Consider the following 8403-nt stretch of genomic DNA (forward strand, 5'->3'; position numbering starts at 1 on the left):
GCGCAGTGCCCGCTCGGCCGCGCTGCCGTGTCCCACAGGGCAGCCCCTGCTGAGGTGAGGACAGGCTGGAGTAGGCTGGCTCTCTGCTAATGAGTTTAGCTGGGTGAAGATGTATCTGAGACAGAAGCAGCTCTATTGCATCCACAGACACACAACCATCGTGGCATTAAACACCAGGGATGAATACTGGCCAGTTACTTCATAGACTAATGGAACAGTTTGGGTCAGAAGAGACCTTAAAGATCATCTTATTTCTTCCCACCCACCATGGGCAAGTACTCATCCCATTAGACCAGGTTGCTCAAAGCCGTGTCCAGTCTTGTCTTGGACCCTTCCAGGGATGCACCATTCCACAACTTCTCTGGGCAACCTGCACCTGTGCCTCACCACATAGGAAAGAATTTCTTCCTAATAGCTAACCTAAAATTTCTTGTAGGGCCCTTTAGGTACTGGTCTAGTAGAAGGTACAGTCCTCCATGTCAGGAGGGTAGGAACTAGATGATCTTTAAGGTCCCTTCCAACCCGAACAATTTTATGATCCTACATTTTCACCTAAAGGCAATCATACTTCACAACACAGAAAAGAAACAAACCAAAAAACCCTCCCTGAATAATTCATCCCCCCAATCCATCAATTTCATTTAGCCTGAATTATACTTTTAACTGTTTAAACAAGGCATCAGAGTTTTTAATGCTTTTTCCAATCCAATAGAATAGAGCATTTTATCAGATATCACATCTGTATGGCTTCAGAAGACACAAAAAAGCTTAAGGCTTACAGAACAGTCCTTTGAGGCTTCCAGAGGATCAGTACACTGAAATATGGAGCCTGCTGCCTCCTGGAGGAGAAAGCAAGTCTCTGTGACGTGGCCAGAGAAGCCATCAGTGAACACTGCCTGACACAGGCAGAAACAGAGTCACCTTCCAAGTAAAACTGCAAACAGTGCTGATGTTTTGATCTGAACCTAAAGAGCATGCCAAAGCTAATTCTTCAAGAAATCAGTAAGACTTCAGGAGACTCTCCTACTTGTGCTACTGCTGGTGGACCCATGTTGTAGATCTGAAACAAACTCATCTGTCCTGTGAAAACCTCTTCTTTCTCTTTTTCTGTCAATGCTTTGATCTGTCCCAAGTCCTGCTCCATTTTGGTTCTCTTTGCTGTGGGAGGCACAGGTGGGTGCTGGCCTAGGGCAGCAGCCACCAGCACAAACACAGCCATTGCCAGTGGGAGGATGATGAGAACAGCAGTCAGTGTTTCAAGGTATGACAGATGTCCAGGAGATAAAATGCGGGAGGTTCCAGTGATATAGATAGCTATTGCATTAGTGCTGGATTAACAGGAGAAAGGCCAAGCTTAATCCCTCTCTTAGTGTGCTCCTCCACACTTGGAAATAGCTAGGGAAGAGATTCTTTTCAGAGATGGGCTAGCAGACAGGTACAGAGCATTTTGCTTGAAAGGGAGACACTGAAGGAAAATACATCACCTGGAGTAGGAATTCCTTAGCTGCAGTCGCTTAAATTTAAACAACACTGTCCTATTACAATTTTTGTTTTAAATCATATTAACAAGAGATAACAGATGTTTTTGCTATGAGTACTAATCATCTTTCAGGACCTCTCCTTATATTCTCCATCAATACGGAGAATATTACATTGATATTGTTGCACTTGGCAACATTTGGGTTTAGTGCAATAACTGAACAAATAAATAATTATAAGGAAGGCTAAGAATATAAAAAGAGAAGGATTTCTATAGTGATAATTCCCAGGGAAGCAAGGCAGAAAGGTGTATGGTAACTACAGCAGTGGTGAGGGACTTTGACTTGCAAGATGCTGAAGCAAGAACTTAGAGGAGAGTAAGGCTCTTCTTCTCCTATTTGATTGCATTTCCCTCTTGCAAGGAGGAGGCAGGATTCCACAATGAGGATAATCATTGCTTGTTAAGTCTGGTTATCTTATCACTCTGGTTATCTGGTTAAGTTTTGTACATGGGACAAAAAACAGTATGTCCACAGAACACCTCTGTGTGAAACTAGCACAAGAGTTAATCACCGTACCAGCTTTACCTCTCACTGTATCCACTGCTGCAATGTGCTATGCACTTTATAATTCAACACCAAAGGGGATTTGTTTACTTTATTCCATGCTGGGTATGGAAAAATGTACTGTCAGATTTGCCAGGATGGATAAAACCAGTGGATAAAGCAGAGAGACCTGTTCACTACTCATAGCAGCAGCCTGTTGAATTTGATGGTTTCCTTCAAAACTTGAGAAAAGATTTGAAGAATCGTGGAATTTTTCTGCAAAGGACACACAGACACAATGCCTGATATTCACCTGTCACCAGATATTAACAGAGGAAGATACTCTCTATCTCCTAGACACCATGTAGACTGCTGAACAAATAGGGGTTTAAAGTGACAAATGGTTTGGCACCTGAACAGCTTCTGAATTAAGGGGTGTGAACAACCTTTTGATCAATGCTTGTTAAGCACACAGGAACCTGGTCTGCAGCTGGTGTGTCTGGCTGTATTAATAGTACTGGATCAGTAACTAATGAGAGCTGTCAGGAATTAGCAAGCACCACTTAAAAAGCTGTCACTCAAATCTAGTTCCCTCCACACACTAAGGTATTTAATAAATTTTTCTAAATAAGTCTTTACTTTTCTCATTAACTCATCCGAAAAGTTATGCTAATAGCTTAAAAATAAAGCAGAGAAGAACATGAAGTTCTAGTAATTGCAAGGTCACAGGAATTTTTTTCTCAAACTGCTTCCTCCTAAGTCCTCTGCTTTGGCTGTTGTGTAGGGCAAGGCACATTCACCAGCCCTGTGTGTACCTGTGCCCTGTCCATTGGTCCTCTGCTGGGGAAATAGTGCCGTGTATACAAGTGCCTGACTTGCTTTTCAGAGCATATGAAATAGTCATAAATATAAGTACACCAAGGAGTAGAAATGTTAATTTATTGCATTGATTGCCCAGCAGTGAAATCAATGTCTGGATGTTTGCTCTTGCACCCTAACTCAGCTCTCGGAGGCCATAATTCATCATGAACTGAATTCTGGTTTCACCATCTGTGTAAGGAACGGTTTAATTAAAATACAGGAATAACAAAAACAGCTTCCAGTTATATACAATAGATAAACCTTTCCCTGTCTAGGCTTTCAGTTTGTTATTTGGTTTGGTTGTTTTGTTTTTAGACAACAAGGCATTGCAGTAAAATGTGAATGTCATATAATGGAAACTGCAAAGATTTTCTTTATTCAGAGGAGGAAGTTTTCCCTGGTTATGGGTTCTGTGTACAGAGAAGGGCTTTTGTGTACAGAAATGGTGGTACCTTTTTTTAACTAAACAGTTCCTATCAATTTACTCCGTTTATTTTTGTGCTCACAATGATAATATTTTAAAAAGAGGAAAACAACATTAAATTTCAACTTCATAGACCTTTCCTAGGGTTTTTATACCCCAAATATCAAGTCTTCATTCATGTTTTTTTGTTGTTTGGTTTGGGTTTTTTTTGGCCAATAAATCAATGTAATTTTTCTTGTCTTTGTATGGAAAATAGGAAGAAAAAAAGGTAAGACAATATCAGGAATCCTGTTTCAAGGCTTAAAGAAAGCTGCATTTCTTTTGGCTCAGATTTAGTTGAGATAGAACATTGACATTTTCTTGTTACTTTTTAAATCTGTGATGGCAACACTTTTTTCAGTTCACTTTCATTTACCATTTGGTAAACATATACTTAATTTTTTTTTAATGAATGAAACAAACAACTCCTGGGGGAATGAAGATAGTCATAATACTTTTTCTTATATAAAAATATGTAGTTTAATTAGCTAAAAAGTCACACTGTGTGCATGTATATACACATATATAGTTGAATGATGTACTAGAAAATAGACTTTTGAAAACTTCTATTATGAAAGGGATGTTATTTCCAATCATGTTCATACATGCATATATGTGCAATAATAAACCTTTTTCCCAGCTGGAACTTAGGAGATTTTGAGAACCTAGGAAAAGAAAGAAAACTAGCAAGAATTCTCCCAATATTTTTAACTTGCCAACAAAACCACACTGACATTATCTCAGAACTTAGACAGTGGAAATGGCCTCACTTGGGCCAGCTTAGAAGTTACTTGACAAGAAAGAGCAGTGACTGCACTTTATACCTTATTCATGTGTTACAGAAGACATTTAACTGTTCTTTCTGAATAGATTCATTTAGCATTAATTGCTTAGCACTAGTAACTAAAGCACTTGTAGCTCTAGGCTGCAAGGGCTGACCAAGAGCAAATTTTTTGGGAAAACAAGTGCTGCTAACACAGAACTAGCAGAATCCAGCAGGTGTGAGTGAAATTAAGGACAGGAGGAAGGATACAATTCCAAGAGAACAATTCCAAGGTCAGAGGAAGGCCAGCCCAGCAAGAGTGAAAAATAATAAGAAATCAAGAGACCACTGACCAGAATTGACTGGATTGAGTGGTGGGTGGTACAGGTACCCTCCTGCCCCAGGAGTTCACTGGCTCTCGTACTATATTCTTCAGTTTGTTTTGAGATGGTTTGAAAGATATTGTTTGACGTTTTAGGCACAGTAGCCTACTGCAGACCCTGGATATTGGGGGAGAAGCTACAAAGGCAGAGAGAGGGGGGCCTATACAAGGGGGTCCAGAGAGAGAAAAGGATTTCCACGGTATATAAAGGGCTTCTGCTCCTGCGCTGGAATCGCTGAATTATTATTCCGAATCCTTAGAACTGTGTGAGGGCTCCTCCAGAGCGTGGCCACACCGCCGCCCCGTGGCGCAGCGCCGAGCGGAGCCGGGAGAGGGGCGGGGGGAAAGGTGGAAACGCAGCCTCGGGAGCGGCGGCTGGCACGGACAGCAGCAGAGCATCACCCCCGGCTCAGCCCTCAACCCTGAATGGCCCGCATGAAGTAAAGCTGGCGTCCAAGCAACATGCTACGCAAGCATTGTCCCCACAAACGGCACAGCACTATGATTTAAAAGAATTTAATTCTCTTAAATGAGAATAATATTATTTTCAAGAGATGCAGTTTTGAATCCAGCAACTTTCCTGCCTGCTCCATATGATGATGAGCCCAGTCATGATTGTGCTAAGGCTGTGTTTCACTCCAACTGCACACGGGAAGATCTGCTGGATCAACCTCTAGAGAACTCAAATCTAACCCTTATCACTGACAGATCTTTATGCTACATGAATGAAAAATTATAAGTAGCCTATGCAGTGGTGAAAAAGCCAGAGGTACTTGAAGCAGAACTTCTACAAGCCTTGATGAATTAACTGTGTTGGCAAGAGCAGCCTGGTGGGGAGATCAGCAGTGTTTATGCTTATTCTAAGTAAATTTTTGGAATGTGACATGCAATGGGTATGCTATGGGAAGAGTGAAGGGTCTTTACCTCAGCAATAAAGTATATTTCGAATGGAACTGAAATCTGAAGGCTGTTCAGCCTCCAAGAGAAATTACTGTAGTGTGTTGTCCAGCCCAAATCAAAGGGTCCAGCACAAGCAGTACCAATAATGATCTGGCAGATAGAGCAACTAAAACTGCTGTCCAACAACCTGTAAGGAGTGTGCCACCATAGTAACTCCCTCTGCTGACGGTTGACTAGAGATCAGTAATCCAGCCCAAATATATGCAGAGGTTACTCAGGAAGAATGGGGTCAATGGGAAAGTTGGGAGACTGTGAAAGATGAAACTGGAATTTGGACTATCAGGAGATAACCTGCTCTACCAAGGAAGTATTTAAGTATTTCATGAGCTTGGTTAAGTAAGTGGTTTCATGATAAAATACATGGAGAGTAGCAATTGTTAACCAGATTGAATATATGTGGGCAGTCCCCAGAATATATATATATATATATATATATATATAATAAAAGTATTGTGATTTCTTGTCCCACATGTTGAAAGTTTTTCAACATAAAACACAAACAAGAGGTTGAAGTATGATCATATTAGTTTTTCCCCATTTTCAAAGGCATGCTGACATGCCTCTTATGAGCACTGGTAATCATGGATCAGCTCTCAGAATGGATAGAAGCTTTTCCCACCAGGAAAATTATTACTGTTGGAGTGATTAAAACATCCTTACCAGATATGGAATGCCTGAAAATATAGAACCTGCTAGAAGATTTCACTTTCCAGCAGGAATACTAAACAACATCTGTAAAATTTTAGGAACACTGTGACAACTACACATTATCATTCACTGTCCTCAGAAGAGGGAAAAGAATATTCGAGTAAGACTCTCAAAAACGAATTTGTAGTCCGGTAGCTTTGAAAAGGCCTTTAGGGATTGGCTATTAGAAATACTTCATGCCACCAGCAGAAATAGTGTTTGGCAGGCATTTAGCTGTATCTGCCACCTCTGTCCCTGCTATGACCAGCCTCTTAGATGGAGAAGAATGAATTACCAAATCTATACCAGAGACACAAAAACATCTACAAGAAAAAAAGGCACAAGACAGAGGGTTTCAACCACTTTTATTATTGAGATATTATTGCATATTGCCCATATGTATTTTGTAGTTCTCCTTTTCCAAACCAGGTTTTGTGTTTATGTTCTGTAAGTGCAGCTCTCACCTACAGAAATTTGGCAATTTATACCATCTAAAGGTGGTTGCTTTGGAAACTGGCTACAATTTCTTCCAGTTCCACAGCAAGAGCTGCTGAACTCCAAGGCAAAGAAGCACAGCAGCTATTACTCACTTGCTTCCCCAGGCCAATAAACTTGCCACAGGAGTGACAGATAATTTTCCTCTTTCTTACTCACTCTGGGAGGCCAACCCCAGGAGGAGCTTACGACTGAGTTGAGAAAACACTGAAGCCTTGTGATACCTTTCACAAAAAGAAGCTGAAATAGAAAATCTCTCAGAGGCCAGAGCAGTATCTAGACAACATCTTCCTGAGTGTCAGAAGGGGGCTATAGAGGGGATCTATAGAGGGTTACAGAACCAGGAAAATTTTCCTAAAGAGAGCCCTTGTGTCTTGTATCTCCCTTCTACTTCCCTAACCTACGACCACTGACAATATCCTGCTTTTCTGCGATGACTGCTGGATATTACAGATTGTGGCTTGTTATATTATCAGTCATTCATTTCATGGTCTTTGAGCTCCTTTCTTCACCAAGCCATTCATCAAAAAGTCTGGAATAGCTCAGGCACCCAAAAAACTCATCCTGCTAGCACAGGACAAAGCAGTAGGCGTTTCAACACACAGGAAAGTACAGTGTTTCTTACCATATTTTCCTGCTTATATCAGGCTGTGTGAGGTGAGGCTGTCAAAAAGTGTCCGTTTCCTATCTCCTCTCCCCTCAGGAACCTGATGCAGACTAATTGCAGTAAGTGTGTGGTACCCAGCCCTCTCTCAGGAAGGTGTGAATTACCTCCCCTGTGCCACATGGCCAGCCCTTTGCCTGGGCTGCTGGCATATGGCAAGGCACCACTCCAGCTTCTGCACTGCTAATTTGCTGTTTTATTAACATACAGGGGATGAAAGAAAAGGCATGGGGAATGTCAGGAAACTCTCTTGTCTAATACGTGAGATCCTGTCCAAACTATCTCCTCAGCATATGCCTTAAACTGCAGGGACTCTTCCTTTTCTTTATAGAGATGACAGAGCAGGAACTCTGTGGCAGGGATGAGGTCAACTGGCCTCATGCATTCAGAAAATAAAAATGAAGGTTCAGAAGCTATAGTTCCACTTTTCTGTTAGGTACTGGTTAGTACTGGTTGCTCTGTATCAGCTTGTACCCTACCACCACTCTGCTGAAGTCATGCTTTTATTAAACTACTTGGAAGTTGCTTTGACAGCTTAAATAGACTTAATAAGTCCTTTAATTATGGGTATTTTAGCAGACATAAGCTGCCAGATTACTGGTTTGAGGCCTCAGTATAACTGCTGTGCCAGCAGAGCATTAGAGAAAACATTAGATTTGATACTACGTATTTGATAAACACTAAGATTACAATGCCCATATGGATTTGAAGTAAAATTCTTCGTGTCTAATTTGCACTAGTAATACACATGCAAATCAGAGACAGAGAAAACATTCTGCTTTACTGTCCTCTTTCTGCAGTAACTTCATTCACATAGGAGTGAGGCAGCTAAATGCTAATCTTTCTTTGTTATCGGTTTAATAATTTTTTTAAATTACCTGAAGAAAATATAAGGTTTTTCCTCTAGCTAGAAAACTCAGGGTATCCTGGTAAGATAATGATGAGGCAGAACAGGCAGTCACAAGAGAGCTTTCAGAGCTCTAGACAAGTATTCTTTTTAAGACATTGAGATATTTTTAGGGTCCAAGCTCTGCTTTAGTTCCTGTGGGGGTGCAGCATCAGTAGATTTAAGCATTGAGAGTTCATGCAGAGCACATGTGACTG

Source organism: Parus major, chromosome 5 (assembly GCF_001522545.3).
Source record: "Parus major isolate Abel chromosome 5, Parus_major1.1, whole genome shotgun sequence".
NCBI lineage: Eukaryota > Metazoa > Chordata > Aves > Passeriformes > Paridae > Parus > Parus major.